The 19,271-nt window shown below is 51.4% G+C and overlaps 1 protein-coding gene and 1 long non-coding RNA gene across 2 annotated transcripts in view; one reads left to right on the top strand and one right to left on the bottom strand.

Moving 5' to 3' along the window:
• The window catches only part of LOC143767748 (oocyte zinc finger protein XlCOF8.4-like), a 64,628-nt gene extending 49,728 nt beyond the window's left edge, over positions 1 to 14,900 (bottom strand). The window contains exon 1 of the mRNA XM_077256268.1: positions 14,783 to 14,900. The gene's annotated coding sequence lies outside the window, so the exon portion shown is untranslated. The remainder of the gene's footprint in view (positions 1 to 14,782) is intronic.
• Positions 14,814 to 18,454, top strand: LOC143767751 (uncharacterized). Its single transcript, XR_013213767.1, has 2 exons — positions 14,814 to 14,946; positions 17,252 to 18,454. It is a non-coding gene; the product is annotated as an uncharacterized LOC143767751 (long non-coding RNA).
• The last annotated feature ends 817 nt before the right edge of the window (positions 18,455 to 19,271 follow it).

The following is a 19,271-nucleotide window of genomic DNA, read 5'->3' as shown; positions in this document are numbered from 1 at the left end:
ACTGTTATCTCTGGTGTTACATAGGACTGCAGGTGACATCTACTACATTGTCTGTTCTCAAAGAGCTATCACTGTTATCTCTGGTGTTACATAGGACTGCAGGTGACATCTACTACATTGTCTGTTCTCAAAGAGCTATCACTGTTATCTCTGGTGTTACATAGGACTGCAGGTGACATCTACTACATTGTCTGTTCTCAAAGAGCTATCACTGTTATCTCTGGTGTTACATAGGACTGCAGGTGACATCTACTACATTATCTGTTCTCAGAGAGTTATCACTGCTGTCTTTTATATTACATAGGGACCGGCATTATCAGGGCTCTGAGAGTTATCACTGTGTTATCTCTGGTGTTACATAGGACTGCAGGTGACATCTACTACATTGTCTGTTCTCAAAGAGCTATCACTGTTATCTCTGGTGTTACATAGGACTGCAGGTGACATCTACTACATTGTCTGTTCTCAAAGAGCTATCACTGTTATCTCTGGTGTTACATAGGACTGCAGGTGACATCTACTACATTGTCTGTTCTCAAAGAGCTATCACTGTTATCTCTGGTGTTACATAGGACTGCAGGTGACATCTACTACATTGTCTGTTCTCAAAGAGCTATCACTGTTATCTCTGGTGTTACATAGGACTGCAGGTGACATCTACTACATTATCTGTTCTCAGAGAGTTATCACTGCTGTCTTTTATATTACATAGGGACCGGCATTATCAGGGCTCTGAGAGTTATCACTGTGTTATCTGCAGTGATAAAAAAAAATTAAGAGGGGGTTGGGGGGCAGCTCTTTGTCTTGGGCCCCCAATCTTTTCTGACCCTAGCAATGCCCCTGCGTACAGCTAATAGTGGCAGACCTGTTGGCCGATATAAGGCCCCTAAATATGGGGGCCACAGTGTGAGCACTGGCTCCAGGCCCCTCCACCAACTGTATCCGCATCCTGCTCATGTATTGTAACCTAAATGGGTAGATGCTAGAGTGTATGGGCTCCTTCCAGGTGTGACGTCATTTCCGGGGGCGTGTCCTATCGGGAGGGGGGCGTGTTCTCCAAGGCGGCAAATGAGAGCAGCATGACAGCTTGTGGACGCCATGGAGGTCAGTGGTTTCAGGGTGAAAAATGCTACTTGCCGATCGCTATTCGCTATTGGGGGAGGCCCTGTGGTGGTCGACCTACTTGTCTGTGTGGGGAGTGACCCGTGGTGGGATTTTGGGGGGTGTTGCTGGCTATTGTGGGGGACCCCTGCAGTAGGATTTTGGGGGTCTCTGCTGCTGCTGGCTATTGTGGGGGATCCCTGCAGTAGGATTTTGGGGGGCTCTGCTGCTGGCTATTGTGGGGGATCCCAGCGGTGGGATTTGGGGGGGCTCCGCTGCTGCTGGCTATTGTGGGGGACCCCTGTGGTGGGGTTTTGGTGGGCTCCGCTGCTGCTGGCTATTGTGGGGGACCCCTGCGGTGGGATTTTGGTGGGCTCCGCTGCTGCTGGCTATTGTGGGGGACCCCTGTGGTAGGATTTTGGGGGGCTCTGCTGCTGTTGGCTATTGTGGGGGACCCCTGTGGTGGGGTTTTGGTGGGCTCCGCTGCTGCTCGCTATTGTGGGGGACCCCTGCGGTGGGATTTTGGGGGGCTCCGCTGCTGCTGGCTATTGTGGGGGACCCCTGCGGTAGGATTTTGGGGGGCTCTGCTGCTGTTGGCTATTGTGGGGGATCCCTGCGGTGAGGTTTTGGTGGGCTCCGCTGCTGCTCGCTATTGTGGGGGACCCCTGTGGTGGGGTTTTGGTGGGCTCCGCTGCTGCTGGCTATTGTGGGGGACCCCTGCGGTGGGATTTTGGGGGGCTCTGCTGCTGCTGGCTATTGTGGGGGACCCCTGTGGTAGGATTTTGGGGGGCTCTGCTGCTGTTGGCTATTGTGGGGGATCCCTGCGGTGGGGTTTTGGTGGGCTCCGCTGCTGCTCGCTATTGTGGGGGACCCCTGTGGTGGGGTTTTGGTGGGCTCCGCTGCTGCTGGCTATTGTGGGGGACCCCTGTGGTAGGATTTTGGGGGGCTCTGCTGCTGTTGGCTATTGTGGGGGATCCCTGCGGTGGGGTTTTGGTGGGCTCCGCTGCTGCTCGCTATTGTGGGGGACCCCTGTGGTGGGGTTTTGGTGGGCTCCGCTGCTGCTGGCTATTGTGGGGGATCCCAGCGGTGGGATTTGGTGGGCTCCGCTGCTGCTGGCTATTGTGGGGGACCCCTGTGGTGGGGTTTTGGTGGGCTCCGCTGCTGCTGGCTATTGTGGGGGACCCCTGCGGTGGGATTTTGGGGGGCTCCGCTGCTGCTGGCTATTGTGGGGGACCGCTGCGGTGTAGTTTTGGGGGGCTCCGCTGCTGGCTATTGTGGGGGACCGCTGCGGTGTAGTTTTGGGGGGCTCCGCTGCTGCTGGCTATTGTGGGGGACCCCTGTGGTGGGGTTTTGGGGGGCTCCGCTGCTGCCGGCTATTGTGGGGGGACCCCTGTGGTGGGGTTTTGGGGGGCTCTGCTGCTGCTCGCTATTGTGGGGGACCCCTGTGGTGGGGTTTTGGTGGGCTCCGCTGCTGCTGGCTATTGTGGGGGACCCCTGTGGTAGGATTTTGGGGGGCTCTGCTGCTGTTGGCTATTGTGGGGGATCCCTGCGGTGGGGTTTTGGTGGGCTCCGCTGCTGCTCGCTATTGTGGGGGACCCCTGCGGTGGGGTTTTGGTGGGCTCCGCTGCTGCTCGCTATTGTGGGGGACCCCTGTGGTGGGGTTTTGGTGGGCTCCGCTGCTGCTGGCTATTGTGGGGGACCCCTGTGGTAGGATTTTGGGGGGCTCTGCTGCTGTTGGCTATTGTGGGGGATCCCTGCGGTGGGGTTTTGGTGGGCTCCGCTGCTGCTCGCTATTGTGGGGGACCCCTGCGGTGGGGTTTTGGTGGGCTCCGCTGCTGCTCGCTATTGTGGGGGACCCCTGTGGTGGGGTTTTGGTGGGCTCCGCTGCTGTTGGCTATTGTGGGGGATCCCTGCGGTGGGGTTTTGGTGGGCTCCGCTGCTGCTGGCTATTGTGGGGGACCCCTGTGGTAGGATTTTGGGGGGCTCCGCTGCTGCTGGCTATTGTGGGGACCGCTGCGGTTTTGGGGGGCTCCGCTGCTGCTGGCTATTGTGGGGGACCCCTGCGGTGGGATTTTGGTGGGCTCCGCTGCTGCTGGCTATTGTGGGGAACCCCTGCGGTGGGATTTTGGGAGGCTCTGCTGCTGGCTATTGTGGGGGACTGCTGCGGTGTGGTTTTGGGGGGCTCCGCTGCTGCTGGCTATTGTGGGAGACCCCTGTGGTGGGGTTTTGGTGGGCTCCACTGCTGCTGGCTATTGTGGGGGACCCCTGTGGTGGGACTTTGGTGGGCTCCAGTGCTGCTGGCTATTGTGGGGGACCGCTGTGGTAGGATTTTGGGGGGCTCTGCTGCTGCTGGCTATTGTGGGGGATCCCTGCGGTGGGATTTTGGGGGGCTCCGCTGCTGCTGGCTATTGTGGGGGACCGCTGCGGTGTGGTTTTGGGGGGCTCCGCTGCTGCTGGCTATTGTGGGGGACCGCTGCGGTTTTGGGGGGCTCCGCTGCTGCTGGCTATTGTGGGGGACCCCTGCGGTGGGATTTTGGGAGGCTCTGCTGCTGCTGGCTATTGTGGGGGACCCCTGCGGTGGTATTTTGGGAGGCTCCGCTGCTGCTGGCTATTGTGGGGGACCCCTGTGGTGGGCTTTTGGGGGGACCTGCTGCTGGCTATTGTGGGATTTTGTGGGGGGGGGACTGCTGCTGGCTGTTGTGGTGGACTTCTGTGGTAGGCGACCTGCTTGTGTGAGGGGGGCTGCAGGCTATTGGGGGACCCCTGACCTGCTTGTGGGGGGGCGACCTGCTGAATGCTATTGGGGGTGACCCATTTTAGTGGGGGTGACCTGCTTGTGGGGGGGGACCTGCTGCTGGCAATTGGGGGGACCCCTGTGGTGGGATTTAGGGGTGACCTGCTTATGGGGTGACTTGTTTGGGGTGGGAGACCTGCTGCTGGCTATTGGGGTGACCCCTATGGTGGGACCCCTGTGGTGTGATTTGGGGGCGACCTGCGTGCGGGGGACCCCTTTTAGTGAGGGTGACCTGCTTATAGTTGGGTTTGGGGAGGCGACCTGCTTGTTGCGGGACCCCTTTTAGTGGGGGCGACCTGCTTGTGGAGGGGTGACCTGCTGATGGCTATTGATGGGCCCCTGTGGTGGGGTTTGGGGGTGACCTGCTGGCTATTGAGGGGGACCCCTGTGGTGGGGTTTGGAGGTGACGTGCTGCTTACGGGGTGGACCCCTTTTAGTGGGGGCGACCTGCTGCTGGCTATTGGGGAGACCCTGGTGGTGGGGTTTGAGGGCGACATGCTTGTGGTCGGGTTTTGGGAGGGCGTGACCTGCTGTCTATTGGGGGGGACCCTTGTGGTGGATGTGGGGGGGGACCTGCTGCAAGCTATTGGGGGACCCCTGTGGTGGGATGTGGGGGTGACCTGCTTGTGGTGGGATGTGGGGAGGCGACCTGCATGTGAGGGGTGACCTGCTGCAGGCTATTTGGGGGACCCCTGTGGTCAGATTTGAGGGCGACCTGCTTGTCGTTGAATGTGGGGAGGCGACCTGCTTGTCGTTGAATGTGGGGAGGCGACCTGCTTGTCGTTGAATGTGGGGAGGCGACCTGCTTGTCGTTGAATGTGGGGAGGCGACCTGCTTGTCGTTGAATGTGGGGAGGCGACCTGCTTGTCGTTGAATGTGGGGAGGCGACCTGCTTGTCGTTGAATGTGGGGAGGCGACCTGCTTGTCGTTGAATGTGGGGAGGCGACCTGCTTGTCGTTGAATGTGGGGAGGCGACCTGCTTGTCGTTGAATGTGGGGAGGCGACCTGCTTGTCGTTGAATGTGGGGAGGCGACCTGCTTGTCGTTGAATGTGGGGAGGCGACCTGCTTGTCGTTGAATGTGGGGAGGCGACCTGCTGCTGACTATTGGGGGGATCCCGTGGTGGGATTTGGGGATGACCTGCTGCTTACAGATGGAACCCTTTTATTGGGGGGTGACCTGCTGCTTACTGGGGGATCCCTTTTATTGGGGGGCGACCTGCTTATGGGTTGGGTTTGGGGGGGGCTGAAGAGGGTTTAAGCTGGGTGGGGGGTGGACATCGAAGGGGGTGTGTGCTGGGTGGGGGGTTCACATCCGATGGGGGTTTGTGGGGGTTGGACGTCCGAATGGGGTGTGTGCTGGGTGGGGGGGTCCACGTCCGATGGGGGTTTGTGCTGGGTGGGGGGGGGGGTCTGCATCTGGGGGTTTCTGCTGGGTGGGGGGGTTCCGCGTCCGGTGGGGGTTGTACGTCCGATGGGGGTTTGTGGGGTTTGGACGTCCGATGAGAGTTTAAGCTAGGGTGGCGTTCGATTGGAGAGGGTGTCTGATGGGATTTATGGTTGGGGCAGGGGGCGTCATATTTGGATTTACGCTTGAGGGGAGGGAATGTCTGGTGGGCTTTGGATTTATCCTGTGGGGTCCGCTGGTTAATGTGAGGTGGATGTTTCTGACTGGGGGAGCGAGGTTATGCTGTGTGGCAATCTGGTTGATGTGGGGGGGGCTAATGCTTCATTGGGGTACACAAAAAAAATATGAGTGTATGCTGCTTATGCTATGCAAAAAAATTTTTGAGGTATTTCCCTGTAGAGTAGGCCACACCACCAACTGGCACGAAGCTAATCCTTTTTAGCTTAATGTCAGTAGGAGGCAGACATGGGTCTGGACCACCCAGCCCAGTTCTGAATTAGGTTTTGGGGGTTTTTTTTATTAACGATTTTCCTTTTTCTTTTCTTTTTTTTTCAGATACGGCTTTTGAGGGCGACAGTGGAATTGTCACTCTAATCTCCCACCTAGAATTGTCACTACCGTATCATCTGTGGTCTACGAGGCAAGGCCCTAACACATCAAGAGTGTTTGTGGTTCCCCAGAGGACGGTCCATGCCACGAATCCCCCTACCCTCCGGCCCCCCCAGAGCCAGATAGAGTAGGGAGGGAAGACTAATCCGTTATGTGCCAGCCGCCGAAAGGTCTGCGTCCAGGTTATTCCATGCCCATCTTCATCATCGGTCTGTGAAGAATGATGTGTGATCTTCAGGACACATATATCCTACCAGGCAGTGAGGGGGCTACTTTAAAAAAAAAAAATGGACAGGACAAGTATGTCCTAGTTTGCCCCTGAGCAATATGGACGTCTCCTGGGGAAACCTTCCTATTCATGCAGCCTCCATGTTTTCCAGAGGCTACTGTGACCCTGCTCTTAAAATATCCAGGCTTCGGTCTAGGACTTCTCTGGTGGCCGGTCCACACTGCCAGTGCCCTGAACAATCATGCACGCCAACTTTCTAGTGTGTCCTACTCTGCACCTATCAGTTTAAGAGTACTTCGCTTCTGCAACAGAGGACTAAAGTCTGCCTCCCAAGAGATCTGCTGTTCAATTTTGGTTGTCTTGGAAATGTTCTGTCCAAAAGACCGACGGGACAACTCTCCGACCCGCCAGGAAAAGACGAGACCTTCCTTTAAGCCCCCGTCTCACATAGCGAGATCGCTGCTGAGTCACAAGTTTTGTGACGCAACAGCGACCTCAGTAGCGATCTCGCTATGTGTGACACGTACCAGCGATCAGGCCCCTGCTGTAAGATCGCTGGTCGTGTCGGAATGGCCTGGACCATTTTTTGGTCGTTGAGGTCCCGCTGACATCGCTGAATCGGTGTGTGTGACACCGAACCAGCGATGTCTTCACTGGTAACCAGGGTAAACATCGGGTTACTAAGCGCAGGGCCGCGCTTAGTAACCCGATGTTTACCCTGGTTACCAGCGTAAATGTAAAAAAACAAACAGTACATACTCACCATCTGATGTCCGTCAGGTCCCTTGCCGTCTGCTTCCTGCTCTGACTGTGAGCGCCGGCCGTACAGTGAGAGCACAGCACAGCAGTGACGTCACCGCTGCGCTCTGCTCTCACTGTACGGCGGCTCAGTCAGAGCAGGAAGCAGACGGCAAGGGACCTGACGGACATCAGATGGTGAGTATGTACTGTTTGTTTTTTTACATTTACGCTGGTAACCAGGGTAAACATCGGGTTACTAAGCGCGGCCCTGCGCTTAAGTAACCCGATGTTTACCCTGGTTACCCGGGTGCTGCAGGGGGACTTCGGCATCATTGAAGACAGTTTCAACAATGCCGAAGTCGTTCCCCTGATCGTTGGTCGCTGGAGAGAGCGGTCTGTGTGACAGCTCCCCAGCAACCACACAACGACTTACCAACGATCACGGCCAGGTCGTATCGCTGGTCGTGATCTTTGGTAAATCGCTATGTGAGACGGGGCCTTTAGGCCAACCCCCTCCTGGCATCCATGAACCCACCAGCACTGGTCTGCTAGGCCTGGATCTAGCAGACTCTCTTCGACATGATGGGGCGTTCCCACCTTGGATGTTTCTCAGGGTCGGCTGCCGTGTCCTTCACAATTCAAGGCCGGTATTATGATCTCTGGTCTGGGACACCGAAACCTCAGACATCGGAGGCAGGCCTGGGGGGAACAGAGCCACATACCAAACCGACAGTCCAGCCCGCATGCACCAACAGCATACTACAGTTTTACAATACTTTAGAAATGCATAAAATGAAACAAGCAAAGGCATAAAGTTATTCAATGCAAAAAATGCAGTTTTAGAAAATTGGAAATGTTTCTATATCTAATGGTAAAATGATATTTATCCAGTATTTCTATAAGTAAAAGTCTGAGATTTCTGTGGGAAATGGTAATTTGTTCCTCTTAAACCAATTCTGAATGTAAATAAAACATTGCTCTGATGAAGTCTCCACATTGTATTTTTGCCTTTCATTTCATGCGCAGGGCAGGACAAGCCTATGATGTATCTGTGTTTAGGTACCTTCACATTAAGCGACGCTGCAGCGATAGCGACAACGATGCCGATCGCTGCAGCGTCGCTGTTTGATCGCTGGAGAGCTGTCACACAGACCTCTCTCCAGCGACCAACGATGCCGAGGTCCCCGGGTAACCAGGGTAAACATCGGGTTGCTAAGCGCAGGGCCGCGCTTAGTAACCCGATGTTTACCCTGGCTACCAGCGTAAAATGTAAAAAAAACAAACAGTACATACTTACATTCGCGTCCGCTTCCAGCACTGACTGAGCGCCGGCCCTAACAGCAGAGCTGTACTGTACTTTCACTTTACGGCACTCAGTCAGTGTGGGAAGCGGACGCCGGGGGATGCGAAGGTGAGTATGTACTGTTTGTTTTTTTTGCATTTTACACTGGTAACCAGGGTAAACATCGGGTTACTAAGCGCGGCCCTGCGTAAAACATCGCTGGTATCGTTGCTTTTGGTGTCAAACACGACGATACACGCCGGTCTGATGACCAAATAAAGTTCTGAACTTTGTTCAACGACCAGCGATATCACAGCAGGATCCTGATCGCTGCTGCGTGTCAAATATCGCTAGCCAGGACGCTGCAACGTCACGGATCGCTAGCGATATCGTTTAGTGTGAAGGTACCTTAACACATGGAAGGTGCTATAATAACAGCCGTAGGCTGGTTTCACACCAGCGTTCGGCAGGGCTGCGGACGGCAGCCTTCTTCCTCCGTTAAGGCTACTTTCACACTAACGTCGCTTGCTGTACGTCTCAATGCGTCGTTTTGGAGAAAAAACGCATCCTGCAAAGTTGCCTGCATGATGCATTTTTTCTCCATAGACTTTCATTAGCAACACATTGGGACGGATTGCCACACGTCGCACACAGAAAAGGTGAACGGATGGACTCTAAATGCCTGGTTTCCACCGTGAAGCATGGAGGAGGAGGTGTGATGGTGTGGGGGTGCTTTGCTGGTGACACTGTTGGGGATTTATTCAAAATTGAAGGCATACTGAACCAGCATGGCTACCACGGCATCTTGCAGCGGCATGCTATACCATCCGGTTTGCTTTTAGTTGGACCATCGTTTATTTTTCAACAGGACAATGACCCCAAACACACCTCCAGGCTGTGTAAGGGCTATTTGACCAAGAAGGAGAGTGATGGGGTGCTATGCCAGATGACCTGGCCTCCACAGTCACCAGACCTGAACCCAATCGAGATGGTTTGGGGTGAGCTGGACCGCAGAGTGAAGGCAAAAGGGCCAACAAGTGCTAAGCATCTCTGGGAACTCCTTTAAGATTGTTGGAAGACCATTCCCAGTGACTACCTCTTGAAGCTCAGCAAGAGACTGCCAAGAGTGTGCAAAGCAGTCATCAAAGCAAAAGGTGGCTACTTTGAAAAACCTAGAATATAACACATATTTTCAGTTGCCTTACACTTTTATTAAGTATATAATTCCACATAGTTTTGATGCCTTCAGTGTGAATGTACAGTTTTCATAGTCATAAAAATACAGAAAAATCTTTAAATGAGGTGTGTCTAAACATTTGGTCTGTACTGTCTGTCTGTGTGTATGTATGTATATGTGTATATATATATATATATATATATATATATATATATATATATATATATATATATATTACACGGACAGCGGAATAGCTGATAGTTAATTTGTCGGCTTCTGTTAAATCATTGCAGAGGCTGACAGGATAGGAGACATGGTTTACATACAGTAAACCATTGCAGAACAGTTTGACTTATATAGGTCAGTGACTAATACGGTTAGTAGTGTGTGTGTGTGTGTGTGTGTGTGTAAAATTTGGGGCCTGTATGTATTTAATAATGTTTTCACTGAAAAAACTGGCGTGGGCTCCCGCACAATTTTCTGTGCCACAGAGGGACACTGAGGACAGATATTATAGCCTAGAGAGGGACCATGGTTATTGCCACCCCAGAAAAGGTGCATCTGTAAGATGCGCCAATTCTGGCACTCAGCCTCTGTCTTCTCACTGCCCTGTAGCGGTGGCATATGGGGTAATAAGGGGTTAATGTCACCTTTGTATTGTAAGGTGACATTAGGCCAGCTTAGTAATGGAGAGATGTCTGATAGATGCCTCTCCATTACTAACCTGTGGGCTTGATGTTACTTGACAATAAAAAGGTGACATCAACCGCACAATTATGAACCCCTCTGCTACAGGGCAAGTGGGAAGAGCGAGGCTAAGTGCCAGAATTGGCACATCTATAAGATGCACCATTTCTGGGACGGCTGACAGCTGATGGTTTTTAGCCTGTGGGGCTGCCAATATCCATGGCCTCTTCACAGGCTATAAATATCAGCCTACAGCTGTCTGCCTAGCATTTGCTGGTTGGATTTTATGTCAATATTTTGTGTCCCCCTGTAAAATAGCCAGTAAAGGCTAAGCAAAAAGCTGTGAGCTGATATTAATAGCCTGGGAACCTTTATGGTTATTGGCTCCTTTCCAGAATAGTAACATCAGCTGTCAGCTTTCCCACTGCTGGTTATGAAAATTATGCGGGAGCCCATGCAGGTTTTATTTTTTGAAAAATAAACATTGCATTTCACGCAGGTTTCTTAGTTTTTTTTTTTACAGCATATGTAGGTTAATTATGTTAATGCTCCTACATGGGTGTGTGTGTGTCTTTAGTTAATATTAATGAGGGTATCTCGTGAAGAGATTGAATAAGGAAATGCATCAAATTCCTTTATTTATTTTTTAATATATCTTTATTTAGCGCTCACGATTTACAGAAACGCATCAAATCCGCATAAAAAAGTACAGAATTTCCACTGCGTTTTCTGCTAAGAGACGCACTAACCATGCAGACATTTCCTCAAGCAAATCTGCAACGTGCGCACATAGCCTTAACCATTATGCGTCCATATTCATTAATGGAGAAGAAATTGGTGTGCACTAAGGTTGAAATAAGGCGAGGTGCAGGTGTAGAGGACTGGGATGTCCTAACACACTAAGATTAAATTTAATACACCGCACACTCTAAGTGTATCATTTGTGAAAAACTTGAAATTTATTGAAGTGCTATAGACATATCATTCAACAATGCAGAATGCGACCAGAAGTCAAACTGACAACGTTTCGACTCCTCCCGAGTCTTTATCAAATAGTCGCTTAGCAAGGTGAATAGTAGTATAGCATAAATAGTATCCTCGTAGCATAAAGAGTATCTTATAAAATGGTATTAATAATAGGCAGGTGGCCTTACGTTATGGTACCGCAAGTATAGTCTTTCAGAGTTGGTGAGAGTACTAAAAGTATTTTTGTAGCTCAAAGAATGCGATGTTCCTGTTGTGCCGTAAAGCGAATCCTGGCAGGGTCTGTGGGTAGTAAGAGGATTAGCCTCGTGTGGTATATGGACAGCAGATGGGTCTAACGTGACGTAGGTACTGCCTAGGACTACTGGTAGTGTGGGGCTATTTGTGAAGTTCCTCTGGCAATATTAGTAGATAGGTAGCAGCAGCTACCATGAAGCTGAAGACAGGGTACTTCTTTATAAGCAAGGCTCCACACAGGCTGTATGCGGCGGTAGCAAAGAGTGGGTTGCATAAATGGCAAAAGGGGCCATGGGTTGGAGACCTCTTAGGGTGCTGGGGTGTAGGCGGCGCTCCTGCGCCTTGCTGTAACGGCAGGAGCGCCGCCTACACCCCAGCACCCTAAGAGGTCTCCAACCCATGGCCCCATTTGCCATTTATGCAACCTACTCTTTGCTACCGCCGCATACAGCCTGTGTGGAGCCTTGCTTATAAAGAAGTACCCTGTCTTCAGCTTCATGGTAGCTGCTGCTACCTATCTACTAATATTGCCAGAGGAACTTCACAAATAGCCCCACACTACCAGTAGTCCTAGGCAGTACCTACGTCACGTTAGACCCATCTGCTGTCCATATACCACACGAGGCTAATCCTCTTACTACCCACAGAGCCTGCCATGATTCGCTTTACGGCACAACAGGAACATCGCATTCTTTGAGCTACAAAAATACTTTTAGTACTCCCACCAACTCTGAAAGACTATACTTGCGGTACCATAACGTAAGGCCACCTGCCTATTATTAATACCATTTTATAAGATACTCTTTATGCTACGAGGATACTATTTATGCTATACTACTATTCACCTTGCTAAGCGACCATTTGATAAAGACTCGGGAGGAGTCGAAACGTTGTCAGTTTGACTTCTGGTCGCATTCTGCATTGTTGAATGATATGTCTATAGCACTTCAATAAATTTCAAGTTTTTCACAAATGATATACTTAGAGTGTGCGGTGTATTAAATTCATATTCATTAATGAGCAGAACCACGTGACCGCTGAACACAGGAAGAGCTGCCCGGAGACCATCGGACATGCAGGGACCGTGCCAGGAGCAGGTGAGTATGTGACAGCCGCCGCTTCCCCGCCGACAATGACTCGAGCATAAGCCGAGAGGGTCTCTTTCTGCCCAAAAAAATTTCGGCTTTTATGCGAGTATATACGGTACAGCACTCTAGAAGGGTGTGTATAAGGGCATATAGGTGCTGGTGGTACTATATATGGGGAAAACCTGGTGACAGGTTCCCTTTAAGAAACCTATGGAACTAGGTTAAAATTAGCATTTTTTTGGATGGTGAAAAACTTGTAATTTAAATATTGATGGTGGCTGAACTGCAGGTGGTCTGTGTCGCTTCATAAGTTTAAGGCCGGGGTCACACTAGCGTAGAATACGGATGAGCGCTATGTGAGAAAGCATCGCATGGCACTCGGACCAGTGTTAATCTATGGGGCAGATCACATCTGTGATTATTTTTTCATGCCAAATCAGCATACGAGAACAATCGCAGCATATATACCTGACAGGGGCCCATACAGTCTATATCTACAATAATATATACCTGACGGGCCCATACATTCTGATATCATCAGTAATATATACCTGACAGGGGCCCATACATTCTGATACCATCACTAATATATACCTTATGGGAGCCCATACATTCTGATACCATCACTAATATATACCTTATGGGAGCCCATACATTCTGATATCATCACTAATATATACCTGACAGGAGCCCATACATTCTGATACCATCACTAATATATACCTGACAGGGGCCCATACATTCTGATACCATCACTAATATATATACCTGACAGGAGCCCATACATTCTGATATCATCAGTAATATATACCTGACAGGGGCCCGTACATTCTGATATCATCAATAATATATACCTGATAGGAGCCCATACATTCTGATATCATCGCTTATATATACCTGACAGGAGCCCGTACAGTCTACAGTATATCTACAGTAATATATACCTGACAGGAGCCCGTACAGTCTGTATCTACAATAATATACACCTGACAGGAGTCTCTACAGTCTATATCTACAATAATATATACCTGACAGGAGCCCGTACAGTCTATATCTACAATAATATATACCTGACAGGAGCCTGTACAATCTATATCTACAATAATATATACCTGACAGGAGCCCGTACAGTCTATATCTACAATAATATATACCAGGAAGGAGCCCATACACTCTAGCATCTTCAGTAGTGAGCCGGCTAGAGTGTATGGGCTGCAGTCAGGGAACCAGGAAGGAGCCCATACAGTCTATATCTACAATAATATATACCTGACAGGAGCCTGTACAGTCTGTATCTACAATAATATATACCTGACAGGAGTCCATACAGTCTATATCTACAATAATATATGCCTGACAGGAGTCCGTACAGTCTATATTTACAATAATATATACCTGACAGGAGCCCGTACAGTCTGTATCTACAATAATATATACCTGACAGGAGCCCGTACAGTCTATATCTACAATAATATATACCTGACAGGAGCCCGTACAGTCTATATCTACAATAATATATACCTGACAGGAGCCCGTACAGTCTATATCTACAATAATATATACCTGACAGGAGCCCGTACAGTCTATATCTACAATAATATATACCTGACAGGAGCCCGTACAGTCTATATCTACAATAATATATACCTGACAGGAGCCCGTACAGTCTGTATCTACAATAATATATACCTGACAGGAGCCCGTACAGTCTGTATCTACAATAATATATACCTGACAGGAGCCCGTACAGTCTGTATCTACAATAATATATACCTGACAGGAGCCCGTACAGTCTGTATCTACAATAATATATACCTGACAGGAGCCTGTACAGTCTGTATCTACAATAATATATACCTGACAGGAGCCTGTACAGTCTGTATCTACAATAATATATACCTGACAGGAGCCCGTACAGTCTGTATCTACAATAATATATACCTGACAGGAGTCCGTACAATCTATATCTACAATAATATATATCTGACAGGAGCCCGTACAGTCTGTATCTACAATAATATATGCCTGAAAGGAGTCTGTACAGTCTATATCTACAATAATATATACCAGGAAGGAGCCCATACACTCTAGCATCTTCAGTAATGAGCCGGCTAGAGTGTATGGGCTGCAGTCAGGACCTGGAAGGAGCCCATACACTCTAGGCTCAACCAACCTAAATGTGGGATTTTACAATGTTAGCATTTGGGTCCCCACTTTAAACGTTTGGCTAGGGCCCTACTTTGTCTAAAACCGGCCCTGCCTGTACTAGGAGAACAATCCATCCCCTCACTTCCTGTCCTCCATACTTGGGTCGTATGTATCTATTACAGGAAACAGAACAAAAACGTTATGATTCTTATAAAGTGGCAACAACAACATCAAAAGAGCCTCAGTGCAGAAGGGGTTAATGTCCCCGCGCTCAGTAATGGGGAATCTCCAGCACCTACCTCCACCTGCAGAGCCGCACTCCACCATATGGTAGGGTAAATGCTAGAGTGTATGGGCTCCTTCCCGGTGTGACGTCATTTCCGGGGGCGTGTCCTATCGGGAGGGGGCGTGTTCTCCAAGGCGGCAAAGGAAAGCAGCATGACAGCTTGTGGACGCCATGGAGGTTGGTGGTTTCAGGGTGAAAAATGCTACTTGCCGATCGCTATTCGCTATTGGGGGGGAGGCCCTGTGGTGGTCGACCTACTTGTCTGTGTGGGCAGTGACCCGTGGTGGGATTTTGGGGGGCTCCGCTGCTGCTGGCTATTGTGGGGGATCCCTGCGGTGGGATTTTGGGGGGCTCCGCTGCTGCTGGCTACTGTGGGGGACCGCTGCGGTTTTGGTGGGCTCCGCTGCTGCTGGCTACTGTGGGGGACCGCTGCGGTTTTGGTGGGCTCCGCTGCTGCTGGCTACTGTGGGGGACCGCTGCGGTTTTGGGGGCTCCGCTGCTGCTGGCTATTGTGGGGGATCCCTGTGGTGGGATTTTGGTGGGCTCCGCTGCTGCTGGCTATTGTGGGGGACCCCTATGGTGGGATTTTGGGGGGCTCCGCTGCTGCTGGCTATTGTGGGGGACCGCTGTGGTGTGGTTTTGGTGGGCTCCGCTGCTGCTGGCTATTGTGGGGGATCCCTGCGGTGGGATTTTGGTGGGCTCCGCTGCTGCTGGCTATTGTGGGGGGCCTCCGCTGCTGCTGGCTATTGTGGGGGACCCCTGTAGTAGGATTTTGGTGGGCTCCGCTGCTGCTGGCTATTGTGGGGGACCCCTATGGTGGGATTTTGGGGGGCTCCGCTGCTGCTGGCTATTGTGGGGGACCGCTGCGGTTTTGGTGGGCTCCGTTGCTGCTGGCTATTGTGGGGGACCCCTGTGGTGGGATTTTGGTGGGCTCCGCTGCTGCTGGCTATTGTGGGGGACCCCTGTAGTAGGATTTTGGTGGGCTCCGCTGCTGCTGGCTATTGTGGGGGACCCCTATGGTGGGATTTTGGGGGGCTCCGCTGCTGCTGGCTATTGTGGGGGACCGCTGTGGTGTGGTTTTGGGGGGCTCCGCTGCTGCTGGCTATTGTGGGAGACCCCTGCGGTGGGGTTTTGGGGGGCTCCGCTGCTGCTGGCTATTGTGGGGGATCCCTGCGGTGGGATTTTGGGGGGCTCCGCTGCTGCTGGCTATTGTGGGGGACCCCTGCGGTGGGGTTTTGGTGGGCTCCGCTGCTGCTGGCTATTGTGGGGGACCGCTGTGGTAGGATTTTGGGGGGGCTCTGCTGCTGCTGGCTATTGTGGGGGACCGCTGCGGTTTTGGTGGGCTCCGCTGCTGCTGGCTATTGTGGGGGACCCCTGTGGTGGGATTTTGGTGGGCTCCGCTGCTGCTGGCTATTGTGGGGGACTGCTGCGGTGTGGTTTTGGGGGGCTCCGCTGCTGCTGGCTATTGTGGGGGACCCCTGGTGGTGGGGTTTGAGGGCGACATGCTTGTGGTCGGGTTTTGGGAGGGCGTGACCTGCTGTCTATTGGGGGGGGACCCTTGTGGTGGATGTGGGGGGTGACCTGCTGCTTACTGGGGGATCCCTTTTATTGGGGGGCGACCTGCTTATGGGTTGGGTTTGGGGGGGGCTGAAGAGGGTTTAAGCTGGGTGGGGGGTGGACATCGAAGGGGTTGGGGGGGGTCCACGTCCGATGGGTGTTGGACGTCCGATGGGGGTTTGTGGGGGTTGGACGTCCGAAGGGGTTGGACGTCCGAAGGGGGTGTGTGCTGGGTGGGGGGGGTCCACGTCCGATGGGGGTTTGTGCTGGGTGGGGGGGGGGTCCACGTGTGATGGGGGTTTGTGCGGGGTGGGGGGTCTGCATCTGGGGGTTTCTGCTGGGTGGGGGGTTCCGCGTCCGCTGGGGGTTGTACGTCCGATGGGGGTTTGTGGGGGTTGGACGTCCGATGAGAGTTTAAGCTGGGGTGGCGTTCGATTGGAGGGGGTGTCTGATAGGATTTATGGTTGGGGCAGGGGGCGTCATATTTGGATTTATGCTTGAGGGGAGGGAATGTCTGGTGGGCTTTGGATTTATCCTGTGGGGTCCGCTGGTTAATATGAGGTGGATGTTTCTGACTGGGGGAGCGAGGTTATGCTGTGTGGCCCGCTGGTTAATGTGAGGTGGAGGTTTCTGACTGGGGGAGCGAGGTTATGCTGTGTGGCCATCTGGTTGATGGGGGGGGGGCTAATGCTTCATTGGGGTACACAAAAAAAATATGAGTGTATGCTGCTTATGCTATGCAAAAAAAAAATTTAGGTATTTCCCTGTAGAGTAGGCCACACCACCAACTGGCACGAAACTAATCCTTTTTAGTTTAATGTCAGTAGGAGGCAGACATGGGTCTGGACCACCCAGCCCAGTTCTGACTTAGGTTTTGGGGGTTTTTTTATTAACGATTTTCCTTTTTCTTTTTCTTTTTTTCCAGATACAGCTTTTGAGGGCGACAGTGGAATTGTCACTCTAATCTCCCACCTAGAATTGTCACTACCGTATCATCTGTGGTCTACGAGGCAAGGCCCTAACACATCAAGAGTGTTTGTGGTTCCCCAGAGGACGGTCCATGCCACGAATCCCCCTTACCCTCTGGCCCCCCCAGAGCCAGATAGAGTAGGGAGGGAAGACTAATCCGTTATGTGCCAGCCGCCAAAAGGTCTGCGTCCAGGTTATTCCATGCCCATCTTCATCATCGGTCTGTGAAGAATGATGTGTGATCTTCAGGACACATATATCCTACCAGGCAGTGAGGAGGCTACTTTAAAAAAAATAAAATAAAAAATAAAAATGGAAAGGACAGGACAAATATGTCCTAGTTTGCCCCTGAGCAATATGGACGTCTCCTGGGGAAACCTTCCTATTCATGCAGCCTCCATGTTTTCCAGAGGCTCCTGTGACCCTGCTCTTAAAATATCCAGGCTTCGGTCTAGGCCTTCTCTGGTGGCCGGTCCACACCGCCAGTGCCCTGAACAATCATGCACGCCAACTTTCTAGTGCGTCCTACTCTGCACCTATCAGTTTAAGAGTACTTCGCTTCAGCAACAGAGGAATAAAGTCTGCCTCCCAAGAGATCTGCTGTTCAATTTTGGTTGTTTTGGAAATGTTCTGTCCAAAAAAACCGACGGGACAACTCTCCGACCCGCCAGGAAAAGACGAGACCTTCCTCCTGGCATCCATGAACCCACCAGCACTGGTCTGCTAGGCCTGGATCTAGCAGACTCTCTTCGACATGATGGGGCGTTCCCACCTTGGATGTTTCTCAGGGTCGGCTGCCGTGTCCTTCACAATTCAAGGCCGGTATTATGATCTCTGGTCTGGGACACCGAAACCTCAGACATCGGAGGCAGGCCTGGGGGGAACAGAGCCACATACCAAACCGACAGTCCAGCCCGCATGCACCAACAGCATACTACAGTTTTACAATACTTTAGAAATGCATAAAATGAAACAAGCAAAGGCATACAGTTATTCAATGCAAAAAAATGCAGTTTTATAAAATTGGAAATGTTTCTATATCTAATGGTAAAATGATATCTATCCAGTATTTCTATAAGTAAAAGTCTGAGATTTCTGTGGGAAATGGTCATTTGTTCCTCTTAAACCAGTTCTGAATGTAAATAAAACATTGCTCTGATTAAGTCTCCACATTGTATTTTAGCCTTTCATTTCATGCATAGGGCAGGACAAGCCCATGATGTATCTGTGTAACACATGGAAGGTGCTATAATAACAGCCTTAGGCTGGTTTCACACCAGCGTTCGGCAGGACTGCTGATGGCAGCCTTCTTCCTCCGTTAAGGCTACTTTCACATTAGCGTCGTGTGACGCACGTCTCAATGCGTCGTTTTGGAGATGCCTGCATGATGCGTTTTTTCTCCATAGACTTTCATTAGCAACACATTGGGACGGATTGCCACATGTCGCATCCGCTATGCGACAGATGCGTCGTGTTTTGGCGGACCGTCGGCACAAAAAAAGTTCCATGTAACTTTTTTTTGTGCGTCGAGTCCGCCATTTTCGACCGCGCATGCGTGGCCGAAACTCCGCCCCTCCTCCCCGGAACTCACAATGGGCCACGGATGCGTTGTAAAACTGCCTCCGCTGCCCACGTTGTTCTACATAAAACACACTGTCCGTCGGGCCGACGGCCCGCGACGGCCCGTACCAACTGACTAGTGTGAAAGTAGCCTAAGCCCCGCTCACTGCCACAACTCTTCATTCAGTTCCGCCTACGTCTGCATGCGTCCTGCATACCCTATCTTTAATATTGGGTACGCAGGCCAAGCGGATGCCTCCGCATGCGTTGTTTTAACGCTGCGCCGACTGCAATAAAATGCAACATGTTGCGTTCGACGCAGTTCAGCGCATCTTCAAAATGAGGCATGCCTGCGTACCCAATGTTAAAGATAGGGGACAGATGCAGACTTAGGCGGAGCTGAAGGAAGAGGCGCA

The sequence above is a fragment of the Ranitomeya variabilis genome, chromosome 4 (genome assembly GCF_051348905.1).
Source record: "Ranitomeya variabilis isolate aRanVar5 chromosome 4, aRanVar5.hap1, whole genome shotgun sequence".
NCBI lineage: Eukaryota > Metazoa > Chordata > Amphibia > Anura > Dendrobatidae > Ranitomeya > Ranitomeya variabilis.
Note: the sequence above shows the minus strand (reverse complement) of the source record. Positions and strands in the feature narration are given on the sequence as shown.